The following is a 24,233-nucleotide window of genomic DNA, read 5'->3' on the forward strand; positions in this document are numbered from 1 at the left end:
AATGGTGGGGTCCAATTGGTCTCTTCCAGCTCAAAGATTCCATAAAGAAATTCCATTTAAAAACCGTCCATACTTGGTGACAAAAAATGGCTTGAAAAAGTTGGAAGCATGATTAGGTTTCTCGTGTTTTATTGTCTTCTCTGAAATACAGCTTCTTTGTCAAATATTTTGACAAAGTGCTGCCACTGAGGGCATCAGTGATGGACAGGGAAGAGTCTGGAGAAGGAATTTTCAGCTTGGGTTTATACTTAAACATTTGCAGATTAGCTGATCTGTAACATCAGCGCTTACTAAATTTGTATTTTAAAATTTTAATGAAAGTTCAAAAGAGATATTTTACTGGCAGCTTTGGAGACATGTGAGCAGTCTACTTTACCAAGAGTATTTGAAAAGGTCGCCAAGAGAGTCCAGCTTTCCTGGCATTTAATAAGCAGAATTGGGGGTCTTAGTGACCGGTATCAGAGCGTGAGTCAGCCCAGGGGTGTCATGCGCAAGACAGAGGGGATGGCAACCCCACAGGCAGACATCTCTTGGCTCTACTCAGAAGGTCTCAGCCCTGTCTGAGCGCGCCAAGGGCTTATCTGATCTTAGTCATTCTGTAAAGGATGTGGTGAGATGGGATGTGGCAAGTCAGATAGACCTTCATGTCCACAGGTTTTACGAACACATATTGTAGAAAAGACAAGGCCCTTCCCCCTTCCTTCCTGATGTCTGTATTAAAAAAAAAATTGCAGTGAAATTTCAACACCTGTGATGTGTCCCCCGCTTCCACTGCAGTGACCCCACATGATCTGAATTATCATCTTCACTTTCTAAAAAACCAAACTGAACATTCACAGGCATGAGGTAGCCTGCTCTATGGGCTGGTATTGCAAACCACTGGCTTTAAATGTTTTGGTTATGCGTTGGGACACTTATCTATCTGTTCTGAGCCTCAGATTGCTAATCTGTAAAATAGGGGTAACACGCCAGCTACCTGTAGGGCTCTTGTGAGGACTGAGTGAGAACGTACGGTATCGAAGACATGGAGAAATGGTCATTAACATTCACTTGAACTTCAAGATTAATTAAATGCCTTTTATCACTTTTGGGGTTTAGTCTCCAGAAATGAGAAGTGCCTATCTGCAATTCCTGGCCCCCAGGGGAGGTAAGACTGGATTCTCCTACCTGTCTACCCATCAGAATGACCTGGGAAGCTTTAAAAAATACTGATGCCCTTCAGCCCCCCAAGTTTGAGTCAGTTCTTCTGGGCCCAGGTATTGATAGTTTTGTTTTGTTTTATTTTATTTTATTTTTTTGAGGCCTCACCTCACCTTACCTATATGTAAATTCCTGGGCTAGGGGTCGAATCAGAGCTGCAGTTGCCACCTTATGCCACAGCCATGGCCACACCGGATCCTTAACCCACTGAGCGATGAAGGGAACTCCAAGGTATGGTTATTTTCACTACCCAGAGGAAGAGGAATGCAAGAAAGGCAGCCACTCATTTCCATCTGCCCAACCTCATCACTCACTGACGCTCCTCATGCTCATGGAAGTCACCATATAATCACACTTCCACCCTCCTTGCTGTTCTAACCTCATCCTAAATGGGAATACAGGAACTGCTGCCCCTCATCAAGAATCCTCCCTACTGGGAATTCCTGCTGTGGTGCAGTGGAAATGAATCCGACTAGTATCCATAAGGAGGCAGGTTTGATCCCTGGCCTCCCTCAGTGGGTGGGGGATCCAGCATTGCCATGAGTTGTGGTGTAGGTTCAGATCCTGTGCTGCTGTAGCTGTGGTATAGGCTGGCAAATGCAGCTGAGATTCAACCCCTAGCCTGGGAACTTCCATATGCTGCAAATGGAAGCATAAAAAGCAAAAAAAAAAAAAAAAAAAAAAGAATCCTCCTACATTTAGAATTCTTTCTAGGTTAATTTCAGTGAAATCTGTAAGTGAAATCTACTGCGCCCCAACATTTAGGTGAAGGTGGGAAGGCCACCCAACAGCTATTTCTCTGTCGGGCCTTGTCTGCAGGTAAAGGGTCATTAAACCCTGTCCCACACAACTGTGGTACAAGGTAGAATTCGTTCATGTATTTGGCCAACATTTATTGGGTCTGGGATGTGCTGGGCACAGTCCAGATACTAGGGATTAGAGACCTCAGAGCAAGGCTTTGCCCTCTTATCTCCTGTCTGTTTTCTCCATTGTGCTGTAAATAATTGCAACGGAGTGAGATTCAACATGTATCTATCAATTATAGAGGAACATAGGAACCCGGAGGAAGACGTGCCAAAGGGGTCCCTGCATCTCCCTATGGGGTCATAAGTTTCCTCCCAACTTCTCTACAACCCTCCTTAGAAGGGACCCTGACCCCTACCAAGGGGAAGGGACTTCCAGGCTGAGGCATCCCCCAGATCAATAGGTCTTTCTCCAGAAGCTTCAGGATCTAGAGCTGATCTGAGATAAAGAGCATTGGCTGATGCTTGCTTGCATTTCTTGCTTTCCCTTGGGGACCCTGACAGGCTCCCGTGCCCTAGAAATGGGGAAATATCATCATGTTTTTGTACTTTCATTTTCTACAGGAACCGAGGCACCAGTTTCAGTTTCTCTTCCTTGTCAGCCACAGAAATAAAGCTTGAGCATGGCTTTTGATGTCAAAGAGAAGTGATGCTCAGGTGCCATCTGTCAGTCCCCACAGGGCACTTACTGCAAGTGAGACTAACAAGTCCAGAGTTGGCTCTGCTGTGAGGATGCTGCCTGCATCCTGCCTGAACCCAGAGACCACACCTGCCCACAAGTTCCCATGGTGGGGGAGGGACTGGGCAGGAAGAGAGCTTCAGCCTTTGGGGAGTCCACAGGAGGACACAACCTGCTTTCATGACGCCTGTTTACTTCTCCAGCAGGGTGAAACAGTGACTGCATAAAAGCTAGAATCCAGTGCACATCTAATCACAAATGCCAAGCTGAGTGAGGGCTAGAATCACCTGACTCTACTCCAGGCTGCAAAATCCTGAGCAAAGGAGCTGGAAAGTGCTCATAATTAATTTTATTTTATCTTAGAAACCTATCTTTCATTTAAATAATGGAGTTTTCATGGGATTCACAGACCTCTAGGTGTCTGGAGCTCCTTGGGGGTCCAAAAAAACCCCCAGTTTGAGAAACACTGCTCCATCCTCTGTGGCCTCAGTCTAAGGCTCCTTCATCACCCTCCCCCACACCGCCCCCCAGGTATAAAAAGCGCCATGTCAAAGACAGGTGGAGGAGTTCCTGAGAGTAAAGGAGTTCCTACCCCAACCATCCATTTTAGCCAAATAATCCCACCATTTCAGAGATGATTCCAAAGATGATATTTGATTAGCTCACTTGCTAAGTGGAAAAGCATTTTGTAAAGGTAATGGATTTGATGGTTAAAGCACGTCTATATGTTTAAGAAAACTGAAATGAAGGGAATGAGATTCTACAGACTTGGAACATACTTAAGGTTTCCAAAGAATGTACATTAAATTTGGCAGTTCAAAAAAGAATGGCTACTTCTGAGCTTCTAACCCACCCAGGGTCTCTGTGCATATGATAAGGAAGGAAAGACTTGTTTCATACATAGATTGGATTTGGGGGAGGATCTTAATCTGAAAATAATTAGTACCCTTATTTAAACATAAGCAGTTTAAACACTTGGAAACATGTAAAGCAACAAATCACATTTCCTTGTTATCCCGGAGAACTCGTGCTGTCCATGGGGAATTCACCAATGCTACCAAACTGAGCTTGCGAAGAGACATTTTTGTCATCAATCTTTCTGCTGCATCTCAACCTGATCTGAAATTAATATTTCATGAAGGGAAAACAATGCTTTTACAGTAAATTTTTTTTTCTCTCAAACATTTCTTATTCCTCAAAGATAAAACCTACAAAAATACGGGCCTCTGTTGATTGCAAAGTTTAAGAAACATTGTTCTGAGGATGACAATGCACCTAAATACATACAGGAAATGACCAGAAGCAATGTATGAATTGCTGAAGAGGATATTAGAGTCAGTCAGAGAGCCAAGATACAGCTGTGCAGCTAAAACTGGGTCAAGGCTAGAGGAGAAGGTCTAAATGAAGGGTTGATGTTTTTTTCTCATTAAAACAGGAAAACAAGAAAAGAACTGAATACAAAATACATGCAATACACACCTGATTCTCTACACAATCACACCCAACATATCTAATGGATGTCGTTTGGAGTGGAAGGAGCAAGTGATATGTATATTTGGGGAAACGGGCCAGGAAATGTGTGTGTGTGTGTGTGTGTGTGTGTGTGTATGTGCGTGTGTGCGCGTGTGCACATGTGTGCATGGGTGCAAGAATTTTGAGCAAACATATTGAAACCAGGATTTCTCAGATGTAGATATTTATTAATTTGGTCACAATTATATGTCATTTCCCTCTATTTTCATGTCACAAACAAGAAGGTTACATTGTAGAGATACTCATACTTAGAGAAAGATATACGCTGATTGGATTTCTAATTCTAAACCCTGGTCAGAGCAATTGGCTACATTTAATTAAATATAACATTTAATTTTATTGGATTTCCAATGAATGGAGGCATTTGGAGTCAAATGGATTGTTATTATAGATTTTTTTTGAGGAATACAGGAGATTGCTTTCCTAGTTTTTCTGCTATTAAGTATGGGCATATTTTTTAAAAAAAGATTCTGCAACTGTCTTGGCAACAAGTAAGTTCCCTTAAATATCCCAAGGCCATGTGCACAGGCATCCATTTTTTATTTTAAATGATTTTGAAAACGCCCTTAATGAACTGATACGATCCATCATTTTGGAATTTGTTACTCTTGGTGCTTTCTGTTTTCAAAAGCCATTTCCTTTTCTCTCTGCAGAAAGGTTTCCCTTTCCCCAGTAGTGATATTTTTTCTCCCCTGCCCCCAATTTTGTAGTAAATAGCCTCTATCTTTATGTCCTTCTTTCCTCATTCACTCATTTTGTTTTCTCACATTCCTTTCTTCCCTCGGTCTTCCCTTCCTGCTTTCTTAATTCTCTCTTCCTTTTCATTTCCTCCATCCTTCCTCTTTCTGCCCTCACATCATAGAAATTCTTTCGGATAAAAGGAGACTGTAGCAAAATGGAATGTAGATTGTCAAGAGCTTAGTCAGATGTTTTCTTACTTTTTTTTTTTGTGAAAGTTTACCTGTTTACTTCGCCCCTATTTTCATTTGGCTCATAAATGCTGTCAGAAGCACATTGACTGGGGGGTAGGTACTTCCAGTCCTGGATTAATCAGAACAGTCTCAGCTGGGATGGCTTCACCATTGACCCATTAATGCCCTGGGGCAGAACTGAAGGGCAATTTTAGGAAAATGAAAAATATAAGAAAATGAGCTGAAATTCAGGGATGGATCTATCTGTTTATCAGCTGTAACTTACAGTCTGACCTACTTCCCATGAACATCTCAAGCACTGCCATTCTTTAAGGAATCATTTCCTAAACACCTGCTGTAAGCTAGGCATTTCTGAGGACCTGTTTCACCATAAGAAGGACCTCAAAGGAGTTAGCGGGAGACCTAACATGCAGAGAAGAGGTATGAAAAGCCAGGACCAAGAGTAAAGTGATTTATAATAATAATAATAGCAACAGTAATAATGAAGGTGACAGTGATGATGATGGCACCATTTGCAGAATGCCAGAGCCCTATGTAGGGCGTCCTGTTTAATTTAGATTCCATTGTAAGGCAATAATCCAAGTGACCCAGATTTTTCAGTATTGAACAATTCTGTCATTTTGTTCTGAGAGAGTCCTCTTGAGCCAAATCTGTCTAGCGAACAAATGCACAGTATGGATTCAGATGAGATCATCGTTTAATTTGTAACTTCAAGCATATTTAGAACTTAACACCTGAAGTGAACTTCCTCCACATAATTAACTCTTTCTTTATCCCGTCTTCTATTCAGGATCACTCTCCTAGCAAGATGTGAGGCAGGTCTTTAAGCCCATGTATGATGAATTGAGACTCAAGATCTCTAATCTGAAAAATGGGGATATAAACCCTCATGCTCCTTTGCTCAGAGGATGATTCTGAAGACCAAATGAGATTGTGGAAGTGAAAGTATTTTGTAAACTATAAACTGTTAGGTGAGTCTAAACAGCAGGTAATTATTGAGCGGTTTCCATGTATTTATACCATGAAGGACACTGAGGATATGAAATTGTCAAAGAAAGTATTCCAAGGGAATTTCTATCATTTTTCATTAAATCTTTGTGTTTTAGGGGAGCAGGAAGATACTACCAAGGTTTTGATAGATGACTGACTAAGGTAAATGCAAAAATGATGAGATTAGCTTTCTGTAGAAATCACCTCAAAATTGGTGATCACGAAATCAGAGCTGTGTCCTTCTACTAGCTGGATTTGCCCAGCTACTGACGGTTTGATGTCTTGATGGACATCTGCCTGGGAGCCAGTCTGCTCCATGACTGCTTACGAATATTCTCCAGGTCAAAATTATTATTATTTTTGTCTTTTTAGGGCTGCACCCGCGGCATATGGAGGTTCCCAGGCTAGGGGTCCAATCAGAGCTACAGCTGCCAGCCTACGCCAGAGCCACAGCAATGCCAGATCCAAGCTGTGTCTGCGACCTACACCACAGCACAGCTTATAGCAACGCCGGATCCCCAACCCAACTGAGTGAGGCCAGGGATCAAACCCGCAACCTCATGGTTCCTAGTCGAATTCGTTTCTGCTGTGCCATGCTGGGAAATCCCCAAAATTCTTAGAAACAGACAAAAAACACTCACAGATTCTATTGATGGTTTGTCCGAACATAAACTCGTAACAACTGTGCTAAAATGATAATATAGCCACTATTGTTTAGTTTGCACTTAGTAATTGCTAGATATTATAATATGTAACTTTTACGTATCGCATCTCATTTCTCCCCACAAATTCGAAAGGTAGGTATTGCAATTCCAGTTTATAAATGAGAATCTAAGTTTCCAAGAAGTTAAATAACTTGTCTAAAATCATCCTGCTAGGAAGTAATGGTATGAATTCCAACCCAGGTTATCGATTTCTCAACCAATGGCTGGGGTGGTTAGTAGAGAGAGCTTGGGAACAGAAGTAGGAATTTGGGCTAAAGAGAGTGTGGACGCGGGAAGTGTTCTCTTGGAAAGCCCAGAGAGATGGAACTGGTCAGGAGGTCCCTGGATTTTACCGGAAGTGAGAGTGACCTGCGCTATGAATATTCATAAGCAGTCATGGAGCAGACTGGCTCCCAGGCAGATGTCCATCAAGACATCAAACCATCAGTAGCTGGGCAAATCCAGCTAGTAGAAGGACACAGCTCCGATTTCGTGCTCACCAAGCTACCCCTTGACAGTCACTTGATATCCTGTTTGGATCTGCCTCCTGGGAGGGACCTTACAACTTGAGTACACTCTTAATACTTGAACAAAGTCACAGAAGATGGATTGTATGGGCCAGAACACCAGAATGAGACAGTGTCCTTAAGTCCCATCAACTGAGTGCCTTGCATAACATTAGTCTTCTGAATCTGCAAAGTTGATGATAAAATGCAGGTCTCGGGTACTCCACAAAGGCGCTACCCTCTTAGAGGTTGGGCTTCGGCTACTGGCCGCCCTTCATCTTTGTCTCATGTGGAATTCAATAGAGAAGACACTGCAATTAAGGGCTATGCCCCCAAACACTTGGATATTGAATTTCCATGTTGTGTCCAGAACTTTTGGTTCAGTTTGTATGGCAAATGGCTATGCACAGAGCCATTTAAACATGGTGAGGAGTTCCCGTTATGGCTCAGCGGTAATGAACCCGACTAGAATCTGTGAGGACGTGGGTTCAATCCCTGACCTCGCTCCTTGGGTTAAGGATCCAACATTAATGTGAACTGTGGTGTAGGTCACAGACATGGCTCGGATCCTGCATGGCTGTAGCTGTGGCATAGGCCAGCAGCTATAGCTCTGATTGGACCCCTATGCAGGTATGGCCCTAAAAAGCAAAAAATAAAAAATAAAAAATTTAAATTAAAAAAAAACACATGGTGGAATTTCACTTCCCATGCTTCGGTGTTTGGGAAGGTGTTTCAGTTTGCATCACCAATGAAATACAAAGAACAAACTCACATGCTTATTTTACTACTGCTTATGGTATATCTGGTAGTCCTGGTTAGTTTGGAGGAAGTGATGCTGTGATCACCACCCTGATACAGCCCACCGTGCACTGATAGAGCACAGTGTGAGGAGCAGGAACTTGCGTTTTCAATAGGCCTGGCTCCTCTTTCTGGTGTGAAATGAACAGGGTGTGCTGTCTCTCTGAACCTCAGTATCCTCTTTCGTAGAATAAGAATAAATATACCTACTGAAAGATTGAGAAATGAATACTCATTGCCCAGCACATAGCAGGCGCTCAAACGGCAAGCTATTGGTCACTGCTATTTGGAGGACAAGATTAAAACTCTGCTGAATAAGCATGGTGATGATTCGCCAAGTATTCTGTCCACGAAAGTAACAAGAAGAAACAAACATCACAGAAAATTCCTAGGACAGTTGTTTCCCACAATTCTGTTCTTCATGTTTATTTTTCCTTATTAAGCTACTCAGATCTAACCTATATAACCTGATTTTCTCAGTCTTCTTGAAAACTTCCCCAAATCACTGAAAATGTACTCAATCTGTTAAAAATCTTAAATATACCTTAGATCCAATTACTTTTCTCTGTTTAGTAACTTAACCACTCTGAACACTCTATCTTTCTCATGCTGGGATGGGTAGGCATGGCTTGGAGCAACTGTCCAGAGTTCAGGTTTTGGTGAGCCTTGGCCATGCCTGGGGTGGTGACTCTAACTGCTTTATGTAGTGGCACTCATAAAGGGATACTTCTGGATCTAGCTCCATTCCTCACTGTGACCTTGGCAACAACTGTAGCACAGCTGCCATTTATCCATTTCCCGAATGTCTCCTCTATGGCAAACACTATATACACATTTGCTTTCATCCGCATCGCAACCCGTAATGTGTGCTAACCTACCCCGTTTCAAACCACAAAACACCAGTGACAGCTAACCTAAGCTCAGAGAGGTCAAGCCACTTATTCCCAAACACATAAACTCACCACATTCATACTCAGTTTTGACTGATCTCAAAGCCTCCTCTCTTTATCACCAGGCTCTTCATCCTCATCAACTTCCTGAAACTCAGTTTTAACTTGTAATATTGCTCTGCCTACTTTACTAAGATCATTAAATTTTAAAAAAGTGTCCAAAGGCTCTGTGGACTGTACAAAGCTATGTCATTTATGGTGTGTGTGTGTGTGTATATATATGTATCTGTATATACACATATGTGTGTATATATATGGTTAAAGTATAGTTGATTTACAATGTTTCTTTAATTTCTGTTGTACAGCAAAGTGACCAACCACATGCAATTCCCTGTGATGTACAGTAGGACCCCATTGCCCATCCATTCCAAATATTACAGTATGGTATATATTTAATATTTAGCATGTACTCAATAAAAGTTAGTTCTTTCTCCATTACTTTCCTTTCTTCACCCCACATAAGCTCTAGTCTTATTCCTAAAGCATGCTTGTAATCAGCATGGAATTTACTAATACAGATAAATTTATGAATGTTTTATTTAATAATCTCCTTAGAGAATAGTTATATACCACAGTTACACTACAATGGGCTACCACCTCACACCGGTCAGAATGGCCATCATTAATAAGTCTACGAATAACAAATGCTGGAGAGTTTGTGGGGAAAAGGGAACCCTCTTACGATGTTGCTGGGAATGGAAATTGGTACAATCATTATGAAGAACAGGGTGGAGGTTCCTTAGAAAATTAAATATAGAACTCCTATATGATCTAGCATATGATCCAGCAATCCCACTCCTGGGCATATATCCAGACAAAACTGCAATTCGAAAAGATACATGCAGCCCAAGTTCATCGCAGCACCATTCACAACAGCCAAGACTTGGAAACAACCTAAAAGCCTGTTGACAGATGAGTGGATTAAGAAGATGTAGTACATATATACAATGGACTTAGCAGTATTAAAACTACTAAGCTATCATAAAGAACACAGTAATGCCATTCACAGCAACATGGATGCAACTAGAGATTCTCATATCAAGTGAAGTAAGTTAGAAAGAGAAAGACAAATACTGTATAATATCAGTTCCATGTGGAATCTAAACTATGGCACAAACGAAACTGCAAAACGGAAACAGATTCACAGACATGGAGAACAGACTTGTGCTTACCAAGGGGAATGGGGGAGAGAGTGGGATGGGCTGGGAGTTTTGGGTTAGAGGATGCAAACTATTCCATTTAGAATGGATAGACGACAAGGTCCTACTGTATAGCACAGGAAGCCATATCCAGTCTCCTGGGATAGACCATGATGGAAAAGAATATTAAAAACAGAATGTGTTTATATATATACACATATATCAATTTTCTGTGCAGCAGAAATTGGCACAACATGGTAAATCGACTATATTTCGTTAAAATAAGTACAAAATAAAAAATAAATATATGCCATATGTCACTTAATATAAATATTATATCATTGAAGCTACAGTTGTCAATACAAGTGATGCTATTTTGCTCTATTATAAAGGTGCAAGAATGGAGGACTGGAGGGAACAAACTAACATATCTGGTCAAGCTGCAGAGTTTGGATCCTGGCCAGCTTAGTCAGACGTGAAATCCTACAGTTTTTCCAAGACAGCACCTGATTCCTGGCAAAGTGAGTGAAAGACAAGGTCTTGGGTGTTAAGCTGGAGTGGGCCGGATGGTACAGGAATCTCTAACCTTTGGTTTTAGAATAATGGTCTTGTTCATAGACTCATCAGAGAGGGCTCCTTGGAGAAAAGAAAGACATGTCACCATTAAGAGGGCTGGTGGCAAAGACTCCAGAAATGGACTCAAACTGAGCTCTAGAAAGCTGCAAAGGAAGTGACCACTGTTCATATCATTCGTAATGAGGTGCAAATCAGTGTAGCGTTGAATTCTCTCACTGACATTTGTGGGGGCACAACCTTGAGTGTTGACTTGGGCCACTCAGAGTCTTCATCTCTATCCCAGGGAAAAAACATCTAGTGCTCAAGATTGGGTATAAGGATAAAATGAGTTAATGCATATTGTCTGGTAAGCAAAAAATGGTTAAATAAAGACCAGCTGCCCTTCTTGCTTCTCTAGGGCATATTTTATTTTAAATGTATCAGAGGGTTCCTGAAGCTTTGTTGTTTCTCAGCTGACCTCCAATTAGCCTGGCCCACAATTGACTTCCTGACTTTTGAAAGGACTGTTCCCTGTGGTTTGGGTGGTCCTTGGGAATCCAAAGGAACAGCATCATTGAATGGCAATGCTTCAATGAGCTTGATATATTTTAGCGATTTGTACCAAGAAATGAACAAACTAATATGGAGAGAAATAAACAGTACAGAGAGATCATTATAAGCACTGCTGGTACCTTGTAATAACATCAGTACTGATAAAGATCAGCTACACCAGTGTCTTTTAAAGCAGAGGTACTTTCTTGACACTTCTCTTTTCAGACTTACTCCAGTTTAGTATTTGTTTTCTCCAAGAAGAAGAGGCATCTGGAAGAGATGCTTACTGGTACCCCTAGAGGCTGGGCATTTTACCCCAGCTCCACTCTCCCTCTCGGGCCCTGTGAAAGGTCAGCATGATTGCAACTCCTCCACACCAACACAGAAATACAGTCGTTTCAATTTATAAGATTAAAAAAATACACACCTGCACAGTCTCCAAGAGTGAACGTCTACTTTCAACAGCCTACTTTGAGTCGGGGCTGCCTTTCTAGGTGGCTGTTGCAATGAAGGTCAGCCAAGGAAGCCAGCAACACGCCTGGGCTTTCGATTTTCGTAGCCAACGGTTAGGCAGTTCAAGTTAGAGGAAGAGAAGATTGAAAACATTTAATCTTTTAATTTTTTATGGGTAGGTATCTTGATTCCTTCTTGCAGCAGAATGAAAGGATATTTAAAAAGGATTAAGGGATCTGGGTTTCTTTATGCCTGTTTAATGCTTAATAGGAAGCCCAGAAATCCATGTTAGAAAAGCCTTTTATTCTTGGTGCTAGCTCTTTCCTAATGATCCTTTATGCTAGTGAGATGACCACTCAGACGGGGCTGGCCTGTGTAGTTTACCTGAGCAGCGTGGGGAGCGAAAATGGCCCTGTGTTGAGATGTCCCTTGTGCGGGGGTGTCCGTGGCAGCATCGCGGAGAACTCCAGAAGGCGGTGATCCAAGGGGCAGGGGGTTGAATTATTCTCAATGTCGGGCACTGTCCTTTAGCAGAAAGCTCCTCCTAGGTCCGTTTTAGGTTTGGTTTCCTGTGAGATGCAGCCACAGACCTTGGGTGGTGTGACCTGAGTGCGGGTGGGACTTCCTCTTCTTGAGTTCAAGTGCCATATACGAAGCCGTAGGAGGTGGAGGTTGCCTAACACGAAGGGTATCCTTAAAGACACCCCGTGTCCTCATATGGCACTTCGAAATTACCAGAACAGATTGCTAAGCAACATGCAAGCATCTGGGTTTTGCTATCTTATTTCACATGCGCAGGGGAAACTGAACATCTTGTGATTTGATGTTGCCAGTGGCTTCCTGAGGACTGCCCACCCCCTGCAAGGTACATGGACTTGGGAACTGGGATGAGAAATGGCTGTCTCTACTTCCTGCTGTACTAAACATTCGTTATGTGATTTGGGGCAAGTTGCAGTTTATTTCTCACCTGGTTTCCAACCTATAACTGAAGGATAGTGATATTTGTATTTTAGAGATAATATCAAGAAATGAACAAACTAATGTAAATCAAGACGTGGCGCATATGAGACACTCAGGCTATTTTAATTTTGCTCCATCTTCACCATGGTTCATTTAAACTGGCAGCACGTCCTGGTCAATTGCCTGATGTTCTCTTGGTACCTGCCACTTGATACTCTAGTTTTATATAAACTGATATTTTTATCAAATAATGCTGAATTCCAATATTATTTCAAACATCACCAAAGGTAGAAGTTTATATTTTCGTGGGTACAGAGGTCTGATTTTGACTTAGTATCCATTGCAAAGGTAACACTAAAATAAGCTTTCATTTAAAGTTGCTTAAATGCCAGGTACTGTGCTGGGCAATTTGAGAGCATTATTCTACTAAATCTTACTGATCATCATGAGAGGAAAATATGGTGAAATCCCCTTTGTAATTGTGAAAACTGAAGTCTAGGGAGATTCCGCAATTTACCTACTTCATCACGTAGCTTTTGCTGCATTAGCCGCTAAAGCAATAACCATGTTACCTAGTTTGCCGTTGGGTAGGTCGTTTGGTCTGGATCTGTGTTAGTTTCCTGGGGCTGCGATGACAAAGATCCACAAAGCGAGTGGCTAAACAACAGAAATGTGTTGCAGGCTAGAAATCTGAACCAGCGTTGGCAGGTCTGGTTCCTCTTGAGGGCCATGAGGGAAGAATAAACGGCTGTCTTCAACTTTGTAAAGCATGCTCCCCTGAGTCCCCTTTTTTCTTCTGTTAAGCACATCAGTCACATTGGGTTAGGGCCCATCCTCATCACCTCACTTTAACTATTTTTCTTTTTACATCTGCATCTGCTGGGTATGGAAGTTCCCGGGCTAGGGGTCAAGTCGGAACCTAGAAAAGCAAAAGGCGCCTGGAAAGCCAAAAACACAGACACAGCTAGAGAGACAGGCGGCCTCCTGTCCGCGTCTGAGCCCGGCCGCCCCACAAGTGCCAGCCCGTGTCTTCCTCTTTCCTGCTGCCTGTGCTGCAGTCATCTATTTGCATTGACAATTGCTTTTGTGTTAATTGCTTCACGGCTCCTTATCTCTTGCCCACCACACTCTTTCCCCACCAGAGTTTGCTGGGTTCGGGGATGCTGAGTCACATTAGGGGGTATTGGGAAAATCCAGAGGTGTTTGGGTCTTGAGAGCCAGATCAAAATTACCCAGATAGATTCCTAAGAGGCTACCTTGTGGCGGGCAAAGCACTTGACCATGATGGGTCTCACATGTAAAATGGGCGTGATCAGGCTCACTCTGAGGGTGAGTGTGCCAGACTATACCTGGCTCTGATTAACAGCTGCTGTCTTGGTTTCCCTGGAGCCTCTCACAGATCTTCTAAGGCATCGCCCAGAAATACTAATAGATCAGTGATCCCCCACATGTGTGAGTAAAGGATGCAGAATGCAGGATGTGTCTAGAGGTGCCTGTGAGTCTGAATAGGATTTTTTTTTTTTCTTTTTAGGGCTGCACCTGCAGCATATGGAAGTTCCCAGGCTAGGGGTTGAATTGGAGGTGCAACTGGGGCTTATACCACAGCCGTGGCAACGCCGGATCTGAGCCACATCTGTGACCTGTGTGGCAACGTTGGATCCTTAACCCACTGATCAAGGCCAGGGATCTAACCCATGTCCTCACAGAGACAGTGTTGGGTCCTTAACCAGCTGAGCCATAATGGGAACTCCTGAATAGAACATTCTTGTGCTAATGCTCTCCGTGGCAAGTTTATCCATGATGAGTTTATTTAGTTTTTACTTTCTGAGTAGCCCACCCAGGGTTTGAAGCCCTTGGGTAAAGTATATGGAAGAAAGACAGGAAAAAAACTAAGACCAAACAAAGCCCCAAAGCAGGAATTGTAATGCCCAATCATGTTCAAGTAGGACCGTGGTTCTCAGGATGGAGAGAAAGAAAGTCTTCACTGGCTCTTGCAAGACCTGCTTAGGAGGCAGAGCAGCAAGATTGTCAGGCTTTGGAGTTACCCTGGCTTAGTTCAGATCCCTTCTGGCTCCATTAATTGAATGATTTTTCAGTAAGTTAACTGATTTTCTCACCTTTAAAAAGGAATGTGACCCTACTAACCTTATAGCATTTTTCAACACACGGAATATGAAATTCTCACACATACAGGCAGATAAGAAAACATGTCAGCAAGGTGGGATCCCTTTAAATGGATCTTTAAATATTTTTCTCAACTTCTAGGAATTTAATATTCATGAGGAGAAATGGAAGGTGTTTGTTATTCTTGAAAAACTTCTTCTTATTAAACTTCTTATGTTGTTATAATTGTAGAATAGTATAGAGAGGTCTCAAGAGGTACCCATCACATACTTTTTTCTAGAGAAACTGATTTCTTTTTTTTTTTCATGCTCAGTCTCATTTAGAGTGAGGAAAATGGAAATTAAATCGGAATGAGATACTATTTTATAGCCCCCAAATCGAAAAAACCTTTTAATTTATTTTTTAAATTAAATTATTTATTTCTTTACTGACATTTGTCTAGAGAAACTGATTTCTTTTTTTTATGCTCAGTCTTATTTATAATGAAGAATATGGAAATTAAACCAGAATGAGATACTATTTGACAGCCCCCAAATCAAGAAAACCTTTTAATTTATTTTTTAAAAATTAAATTCTTTATTTATTTTATTTATTATTTATTTTGTCTTTTGTCTTTTTAGGGGCCACATCTGCAGTATATGGCTAGGGGTCCAATCAGAGCTACAGCTGCTGGCCTACACCACAGCCACAGCAATGCCAGATCCGAGCTGCATCTGCGACCTACACCACAGCTCACGGCAATGCCGGATCCTTAACCCACTGAGTGAGGCCAGGGGTTGAACCTGCGTCCTCATGGATACTAGTTGGGTTTGTTAACCACTGAGCCACGACGGAAACTCCTATTTATTTATTTTTGAAAGCAATTTTTATGTATTTTTGACTCTCTGACATATGGTTACATTTTAATGTACATTTGATCCCCAAAGCAAATTTGATGCCTAGCTTCATTTGAGAACTTGATTCCTTATGAAGAACCATTCTAGGCAGAAACAGATTTAACTCTTGATTCCCTTTCTCTCTCTAATGCCAAGACAATGTGTCGGAGGAGAAAAAAAAAAACAAAAAACAAAAAAAACTAAAGCCTGACCTACCTCTACCACTTTTCTCTTAGTCTTGGTATCTCCAGTTTTCTTTTGCAATTTTTTTGAACAAGACAAATTTAGGTGATACAAAATTTCCAGGTCCTGTGCAAGCATCCTTATCCCGTGTGGTGTCGGATTTCTTCCTTGCAGCAGGTGGTGACTGCCAAGTTCAGGTTCCTGTCACACAGTTGGTTTTGGGCTGGTGTCAAGCCTGGGGTTGCACCGTGCAACTTACACATGCAGACATACCCCAAACCCAAGAGAAAGTTCAACACCATCTCAGTAGGTGTGTTTATTTTATAAACTCCTAGTTAAGGATACCTGTTTACTGCAGTGGATAAAACTCTGTGTTTTTGGAGTTCCCACTGTGGGGCATTGGGATTAGCGTCTTCTCAACAATGCTGGGATGCCAGTTCTATTCCCAGCCTGGCACAATGCATTAAAGGATCTGGTGTTGCAGCAGCTGTGGCAGAGATGACAGGGATATGATCTCTGGCGGGGATACTCCATATGCCATAGGGTGGACAAAAAGAAAAAAGGAAAAAGAAATCTTTGTATTTTTTTTTTTTACCAATCATATGGGAACTCCCGTGTTGAACCTTAGTTAATTAGCACCAGCATTTCTGACTCATTATAGTTTAGCACCTGCTTACGTGGGGGCCTCAGGCAGTCTCACCCTGGACCCCTGAGGGGCTCACTCCACGTCCGTCGATCACCTTTCTCCTCTCATCTCTCCTACTAACTCCTCCAGGACACACCCCACGAGCCCCTACATAGCTGTGCTCTCCCTTTTGCATCATGCTGGTGTTTTTGGAGGGGAAGAACCATAGCCATGTTCTCTGTTGGATTTCAGACACACTCTGTTTCACCTGGATCTGTGTTGCCTGTTGGACAATTTTCCTGGCTACTAAGAGGTGGCTTCCTGGGGAAAATCTCAAACATAAATGCAACTGACATTCAAACATCTGGTTATATCTGGGGAGCTGAAGCAGGTGGGGCTGTTCCCATAGAAGTCTGTTCTTTCCAGAAGGGGTCTTAAGAAGGTCTCTGCTTCCTGGCCCAACCACCCTGATATATCCCGCAAGGAGGCAAACCCAAACACAGGGAAATCCAAAACTCAGTGTCGTAGTTCATGGGTCAGAGTTAGGGTTAGGGTTAGGGTTAGGGTTGGTTAGGAACATAATGTGGTTCCTACCCTTTGGATTTATCTCCGAGCCTAATTTCATTGCATCCATGCCCAAGTTCTTTAGAAATCGCAGAGGTGGAGTGGTAAGTAAATGCAAAAAGAACTTTTCCCTAAAATCTCAGCCCGGGTTCCTTAGACTCCTTAATTCATTATTCACAGAAATGATAGGTGGTTTATCAATTAATGAATCCCCATGAAATATGAATTCATTGCTTAGATCACATTACTTTTCCCTGGGAGGGCCTCATGGGGCTAACATGAAAAATTAAGCCCTCTTCCATACTAGACATGGTTCTAAGCTCTTTGCATAAATGCATAACCTAAGCACCACATTGATGCCTCCATGTTGGTGTCATTATTGCTCTGACCCATTTGAAAAAATAGCAGAATCTCAGAATCACCAAGTTATTACCACCCTGGCAATAGATTCATTTAAATGTCCCCACTGTTTCCAGGGGTCCCTTCCCTGCTTTGGCACCATAATGGGTCCAAAACATTAGTGGTTTTTTTCCTACCAAGGCTATGGTATAGGTGATGGCAGAGGCTATTATACCTGGTGACATGCCAGTGATTAAAAATGTGTAGGTGAAAGTGTAGTGTTATGAAGGAATTATACCTGATAAGAGGAGAGAGAGTGGTCTGAGATACATGGAGTTGGGGTTTCTTTATATAAGGTGGTCTGGGCTTGAGTCTTTGCAGAAGTGACATTGCAGCTGAGGCCTGAGTGGTGAAAAGAACCCAGCCAAGTATAGCTTTGGAGAGCAGAGTTTCCTGAGTGGAAGGAACCAAGGGATGAGCTTTGGGGGTATATATGTGTTAATAAAGGATATGCTTCTTGAAAGAGACTAGCTATTTCTCATCTGGGAATCCATCACAATGCCAAGAACCTGCCTTGCAGCAAGAGTTGAAGTGAACTGGCCAGAGACCCACCTCTCATTTTTGTTCATGTATGCTACTTTTTTAATTCTAATTTTTCTGAAACAGCAAAGTCTGACTCTTTCATCATTCTTTGCATATATCTTTCTCTGAATAAACTGGAAATATCTATTTTTATAACAGTTATAACATTAAAATTCATTTATGGGCAAAATTAGGAGCCAAGTTGCCAAACTTGAGGCCCTTTCAGCTATGTTATAGCTCAAGGTTCTGGATATTATAAGATGTTTCAGCCAAAGTTATTACTTGTTGATGTGTTTTACCTTTTCTTACCATGTATAGGAAGGTAAGACTTCTCCACAGTTTTGGAGGAAATGACTAGGGTTGAAGAGATCAATGATTATACCATAATCAAACTGGAGAGAGTTCCCTTCGTGGTTCAGCAGTTAACAAACCCAACTAGGATCCCTGAGGATGCGAGTTTGATCCCTGGCCTTGCTCAGGGGGTTAAGGATCCAGTGCTGCCATGAGCCATGGTGTATGTCGAAGACGTGGCTTGGATCCTTAATTGCTGTGGCTGTGGTATAGGCTGGTAGCTGCAGCTCTGATTTGACTCCTGGCCTGGGAGCTTCCATGTGCTGCAGGTGCGGCCCTAAAAAGCAAAGCAAAAAAGGAAAAAAAAAAAATCAAACCAGAATGTGGAATAAAGAGACAAGAGTAACTTTTCTTCCGATTTTCTGTTGGTCCCACTTTGCCTCCTGTAAAATGAAAAGGCCCAGATGTACTTCAACCCTGTTTATACTCTATGGAAACTTTTAATATATGTTACGTACTGACAGTGCTATAAACCTTTTACGCCATGGACAAATGTGAAGAATTTAAAGCACTGCAGTTCTGTCAAACACCTCTCATTTCAAAAGGAGGAAGTGGAGTCCTCTTGAGGTGAAGTCACCAACCACTATGGTGAGTTGGGGGAAGAACCAAAACAGTGGTCCAGGCTCCAGTCTCTGAGCCAAATCTCTTGCCAGACCAGCATAGTTACATCCCCTAATTCTACATTTAAATGTGGGCCATTTGTCTTGAGCAGAACCTTGTTGAGCCAAATCTGGCTCAGGATGTGACATCATCCACACACACACACACACACACACACACACACACACACACAAATCTGCTATAGGTTGTTTGCCAAACACTTTTCCCAGAGGTTAAAAACACTGTCGTATTTTTAGACCATGTGGGCAAAATCGCTCCCTCTCCCCTCAGGGCCTGAATCACTGCCAGGGTCGCTAAATTGGCAGGGCCACGGGCCTCATGCCATCTGTCTTCGCATGGGTTGAATTTAGGTCTTGAGGCAAGAATCAGATGAAGAAAAAAGAAAATAGCGTGACCATCACTGTGGGACCCTGGATAGGCTTCACTTAGCCTGTGTGATTAATGGTCTCTTGGGGGGGGGGGGGACAGAGGGACAAGGCAGGGCTCAGAGTGGAAGAGAGAAAAGAAGCCAAGGGCAACATCTGAAAGGAAGTTGGACCTTTGGCTTTTAAGCTGGAACAGGACATTTTTCTTAAATTGAAGCATAGTTGATTTATGTTGTGTTAATTTCTGCTATACAACAAAGTTTCATCTGTATATATACATGCATACATACACCTATATACGTATATACATACAAACACACACGTTTTTATATTTCTTTCCATTATGATTTATCAGAGGACATTGAATAGAGTTCTCTGTGCTGTAGAGCAGGACCTCGCCATTTATTGCCTCCGCATATAATAGCTCAAATCTGCTAACCCCACCCTCCCACTCCATCCTTACCCCAGCCCCCCTCCTTTGGCAACCACAAGTCTGTTCTCCTTGGGACAGGGTTTCTAATCTCTTTAATTCTCTCTCTCTCTCTTTCTGTTTTAAATATCTTCTTTTCTAGAAGGAAGGAGGAAGAAACCAGAATTACTCTGCTCTCTCAGGCAAATAAGAATACTAATAGCTGATATATGTAGAGTAGCTACCATTTTCAGACTCTCTTCCTAAACCTTGTTTTCCTTCCTTTGCATCTTAGTCCATGGTGCTTCTGCTCCTCAGCATAAATTTTGAGACTCAAAGAGGTTCGATTATAAGCCTTGCCTGCAATCACAGCTGGTAAACCACTGAGAAAGAACAAGCTTAGATCTCTAAACAGTAGTGTTTCCATCTTTGAAAGGAGGAAACAGAAGCACAGTGAAGGATAAAGTCGGGACTGAGGGCACAATTGGCAGCTGCAAAGCTGGTGGCTCAGTGACTCCGTTCCTGATGCCAGACGTGTTTGCGCAGTCGATCTGCTAACCCTGTGGTTGTAAGCTTCCACCTCTCTGGGATTTTCTGAGAGGCAGTAGGAACAGAGATCCTTAATGATCTCTTGTGGAAAATCCTAGAGATATATTATAGCAGCCAGAAGAAGTCTAGAGTCTTAGCTCAGCTGCTGTAACAAAGTTCCACAGACTGGGGCTCCTGATCGACAGTAGACGTTTCTTTTTTTCTCACAATCCTGGAGGCTGGAAGTTCAAGATCAGGGGACCAGCATGGTTAGGCTCTGCGGAACACCCTCTTCCAGGGTGCAGATTGGCGACTTTCCATTTCATTCGCACGGCGTGGGGAGCAGAGGAAGGAAGCAAGCTCTCTGGTCATTCTTCTAAGGGTGTGACACCTTTCATGAGGTTTCATGACCTCGTGTGGTCACAATGATCTCCCCAAAGCCCCACAGACACATACCATCGCATTGGGGAGCAGGATTTCAACATATAAATTTTGAGAAATCCATGACTACTAGAATCCTAAGAGGAAGGTTATAAAAATACAAAAGGCGGAGGGAAGAATTCTAAGACACTTTAAGGAAAGAAGAAGGAAAAGCTCTTGAAATGCATGCATCAGGCAGATGGCCTGTTGTCCCTCTTGGAATCTGCCATAGAGAACAGCCCCTGACACATAGTAGGTGCTCAATGAATATTAACTAAGGACTGATACAAGCTCCTTGAGGCCTGGACTTGATCTGTCTTGTTCATGCTCTGTTCCTGGAACAGCACTTGCTCAGGTTTATAGATTAGCAGATGGAAAAGAGATATTAAAGTGTTACATAGATTCCTCAATTTACGACAAATGATTTGAATATTAAGCATCTATATCATCAATACCAGGGCTTAGATGAAGCCATGGCTCCTGTACTGAGAGACTGCACACTATGAATTGAGTACATTCTAATCAATTCGCTAGAGAACATGCTTCACATTATAGGTCTAATGTATATGCAATAGAACGTCAGATAGGAAGTATCAGCAATTCTGGTGCATCAGGGAAGCTGTTGGGCTTGCAAAACTGCTGCTTTATTTGGGTTTCCTTTTTTTTTTTTTAAAGATTTTTATCTTTTTCCATTATAACTGGTTTACTGTGTTCCATCAATTTTCTACCTGTATAGCAGGGTGACCCAGTCACACATACATATATACATTCTTTTTTCTCACATTATCATGCTCCATCATAAGTGACTATAGTTCCCAGTGCTATATAGCAGGATCTCACTGCTTATCCATTCCAAAGGCAATAGTTTGCATCTATTAACCCCGAATTCCCAGTCCACCTCACTCCCTCCCCCTCCCCCTTGGCAACCGAAATCTGTCCTCCATGTCCATGAGTTTCCTTTCTGTAGAAAGGCTCATTTGTGTTGTATATTAGATTCCAGATATAAGTGATATCATATGGTATTTGTCTTTCTCTTTCTGACTTACTTCATTTAGTATGAGAATCTCTAGTTCCATCCATGTTGCTGCAAATGGCATTATTTTGCTCTTTTGATGGTTGAGTAGTATTCCATTGTGTATATACACCACATAGTCTTAATCCATTCATCTGTCACTGAACATTTAGGTTGTTTCCACGTCTTGGCTATTGTGAATAGTGCCACAACGAACATGTGAGTGCATGTGTCTTTTTCAAGGAAAGTTTTGTCCGGATATATGCCCAAGAGTGGGATTGCTGGGTCATATGGTAGTTCTATACATAGTTTTTGGAGGTACCTCCATACTGTTTTCCATAGTGATTGTTCCAATTTACATGGGTTTCCTTTTTAAAAATTAATTAATATTTGTTTTTTAATTGAAGTATAGTTGATTTATAATGTGTTAGTTTTAAGGTACATTGCAAAGCAATTCAGTTATATATATACACACACACACACACACATATATATATTATATATAGTGATTTAAATTCTTTTCCATAAGTGTTATTGCAAGATATTGAATACATTTCCCTGTGCTATACAGTAGGTCCTTGTTGTCTATCTATTTTATTTTTAGTAGTATGTATCTGTTAATCCCAAACTCCTAAGTTATCCTTCCTTTCCCTTTTCCCCTTTGGTAACTGTAAATTTGTTTTCTATGTCTGTGAGTCTACCTCTGTTTTGTAAATGAGTTCATTTGTATATATTTTTTAGATTCCATATACAAGAATTACTATATGATATTTGTCTTTGTATGACTTATTTCACTTAGTGTGACATTTCTAGGTCCATCCATGTTGCTGTAAATGGCATTATTTCATTCTTTTTTATGGCTGAGTAATTTTCCATTATCTATCTATCTAGATGTATATAGATGCATCTATCTACCTATCTATCTGGTGCTGCTTGAGTCTGGTATATCATAACGATGGGTATAATCAGGATGAGAACGTGTAAGAAGCAACGTGACTGATGGTGTTGATGGGAGAAAAGACTTAGGAGCAAATGTATATTAAATTAAATGGTAAAATTAGAGACTAGATTTGTACAGTGATGTTTTGGCTTTGAAGCCTGTAATGGATTGAATAAACTAACCAAGAGATGTGTAGAAGCCCTAATCTGCGGTACATCAGAATGGGAGCTTATTCAAATATAGGGTCTTTGCAGATACAATCAAGTTGAAATGAGGTCATGGAGGTGACCCCAAGCCAAAATGACTGATGTTCTTAAAAGAAGAGAGAGACACACAGAAGGAGGGCACCTCGGGAAGACACGTAGACACACACAGGGAGAACATCGTCACAGAAGATGGAAGCAGAGATTGAGGTTCTGCTGCCATAAGTCCAGGAATGTCTGGGTTACCAAGAGCCGGAAGAAGCAAGGAAGGGGTCTGCACAAGAGGCTTTGGAGGAAGCCCGGCACAGCCGACACCTTCATTCAGGACTTCCAGTTTCCAGAACTATGTTCTATGTTTCTGTCATTGCAAGCCACATCGTTTGTGGTACTTGTTGCAGAGCTAGGCTACAAATTCAGAACCATACATTTATAACTCTGAAATACCATTATTTTGGAAATTCTCATAGAAAAACAATTTTCCTACTGCAAGACTATAAATCTCCAGCCCCAAATACATTTTTTATCCTCATCAAAACAATGTGTTTATAATGTAATTTTAAATAAACGATCTGAGATTTTTGTGGAATGCAAATATGATAGACCGTAACCTTGTGCTGTAGAGGGGAGCTTTAAATCATTCTGTAGCCCTGGTGGTCAGAGATCCTATGAAAAGCAGCTGTAATCTCTGTTGAAATAGCGCTTGAGATAATGCATTCAAATATTCCAGGCCTTTCAGCACAAGGGCTGCCCTGTCTTCCTGACACAGTGCCCAGCTTTCTCAGATTTTGTTATTGGTTGTGATAGAGGTGAGGGGACCATTTCTTGGGTCCATCCCTGAATCATCCCCCAGGACCCTGAATTTCAATGTCAGCTTTTTGAGCATCATAAGCACCCGTGGTATAAGCACAGCCCAATGCATCCCCTTTGTTTGCTGACTCATACAAGATCTCCAAATTCTATTTAATATCTGTTCAACTAGGTGGGACCACTTTCACATTTAGACTACATCTTGGGCCAGAAGGTATGGAATGAAGTCACTCAGACCAGTGGAGCACCTGTGCCATCCCAGGTATTAGGCATAAGTGTGTGAGCATAACTCCCTATTTTAAAAGAAGGAGGTTGGAATTTGAGAGTTTAAGTGTCACAAAGTCAGAAAGTGGCTGGGTCTGGCCTTGACTTAACTCATGCCTGGCCAACTCCAAGGCCTGTCTCTGCTCCACTCTTCCTCCCAGACTAAGTCAGTAGCCTGCTTTTTACCTGTCTCTTTTTATGTTCATCCTGGCTCTGCAAGGCCTTCTGGATGTTGTCAGAGATAAGAGATCCAAAAGGAAAATAAAG

The 24,233-nt window shown here is 41.9% G+C and overlaps 1 protein-coding gene across 4 annotated transcripts in view; it reads right to left on the reverse strand.

Annotated features, from left to right (window-relative positions):
* Nucleotides 1–24,233, reverse strand: part of CLNK (cytokine dependent hematopoietic cell linker) — a 206,379-nt gene that overhangs the window by 152,325 nt on the left and 29,821 nt on the right. Inside the window, exon 1 of one of the 4 annotated variants that reach the window (XM_021101017.2) lies at nt 12,179–12,357. The exons of 1 other annotated variant lie outside the window; for it this stretch is intronic. The gene's annotated coding sequence lies outside the window, so the exon portion shown is untranslated. Of the gene's footprint in view, nt 1–12,178; nt 12,408–24,233 lie in introns of those variants that run through there. 2 more of the 4 variants (XM_084973844.1, XM_021101016.2) reach the window with 2 other exon arrangements.

This window comes from Sus scrofa, chromosome 8 (genome assembly GCF_054392235.1).
Source record: "Sus scrofa isolate SSC_HxYL_T2T_F1_AM1 chromosome 8, Sscrofa_HxYL_maternal_Yorkshire_Landrace_v2.0, whole genome shotgun sequence".
NCBI classification, from domain to species: Eukaryota; Metazoa; Chordata; class Mammalia; order Artiodactyla; family Suidae; genus Sus; species Sus scrofa.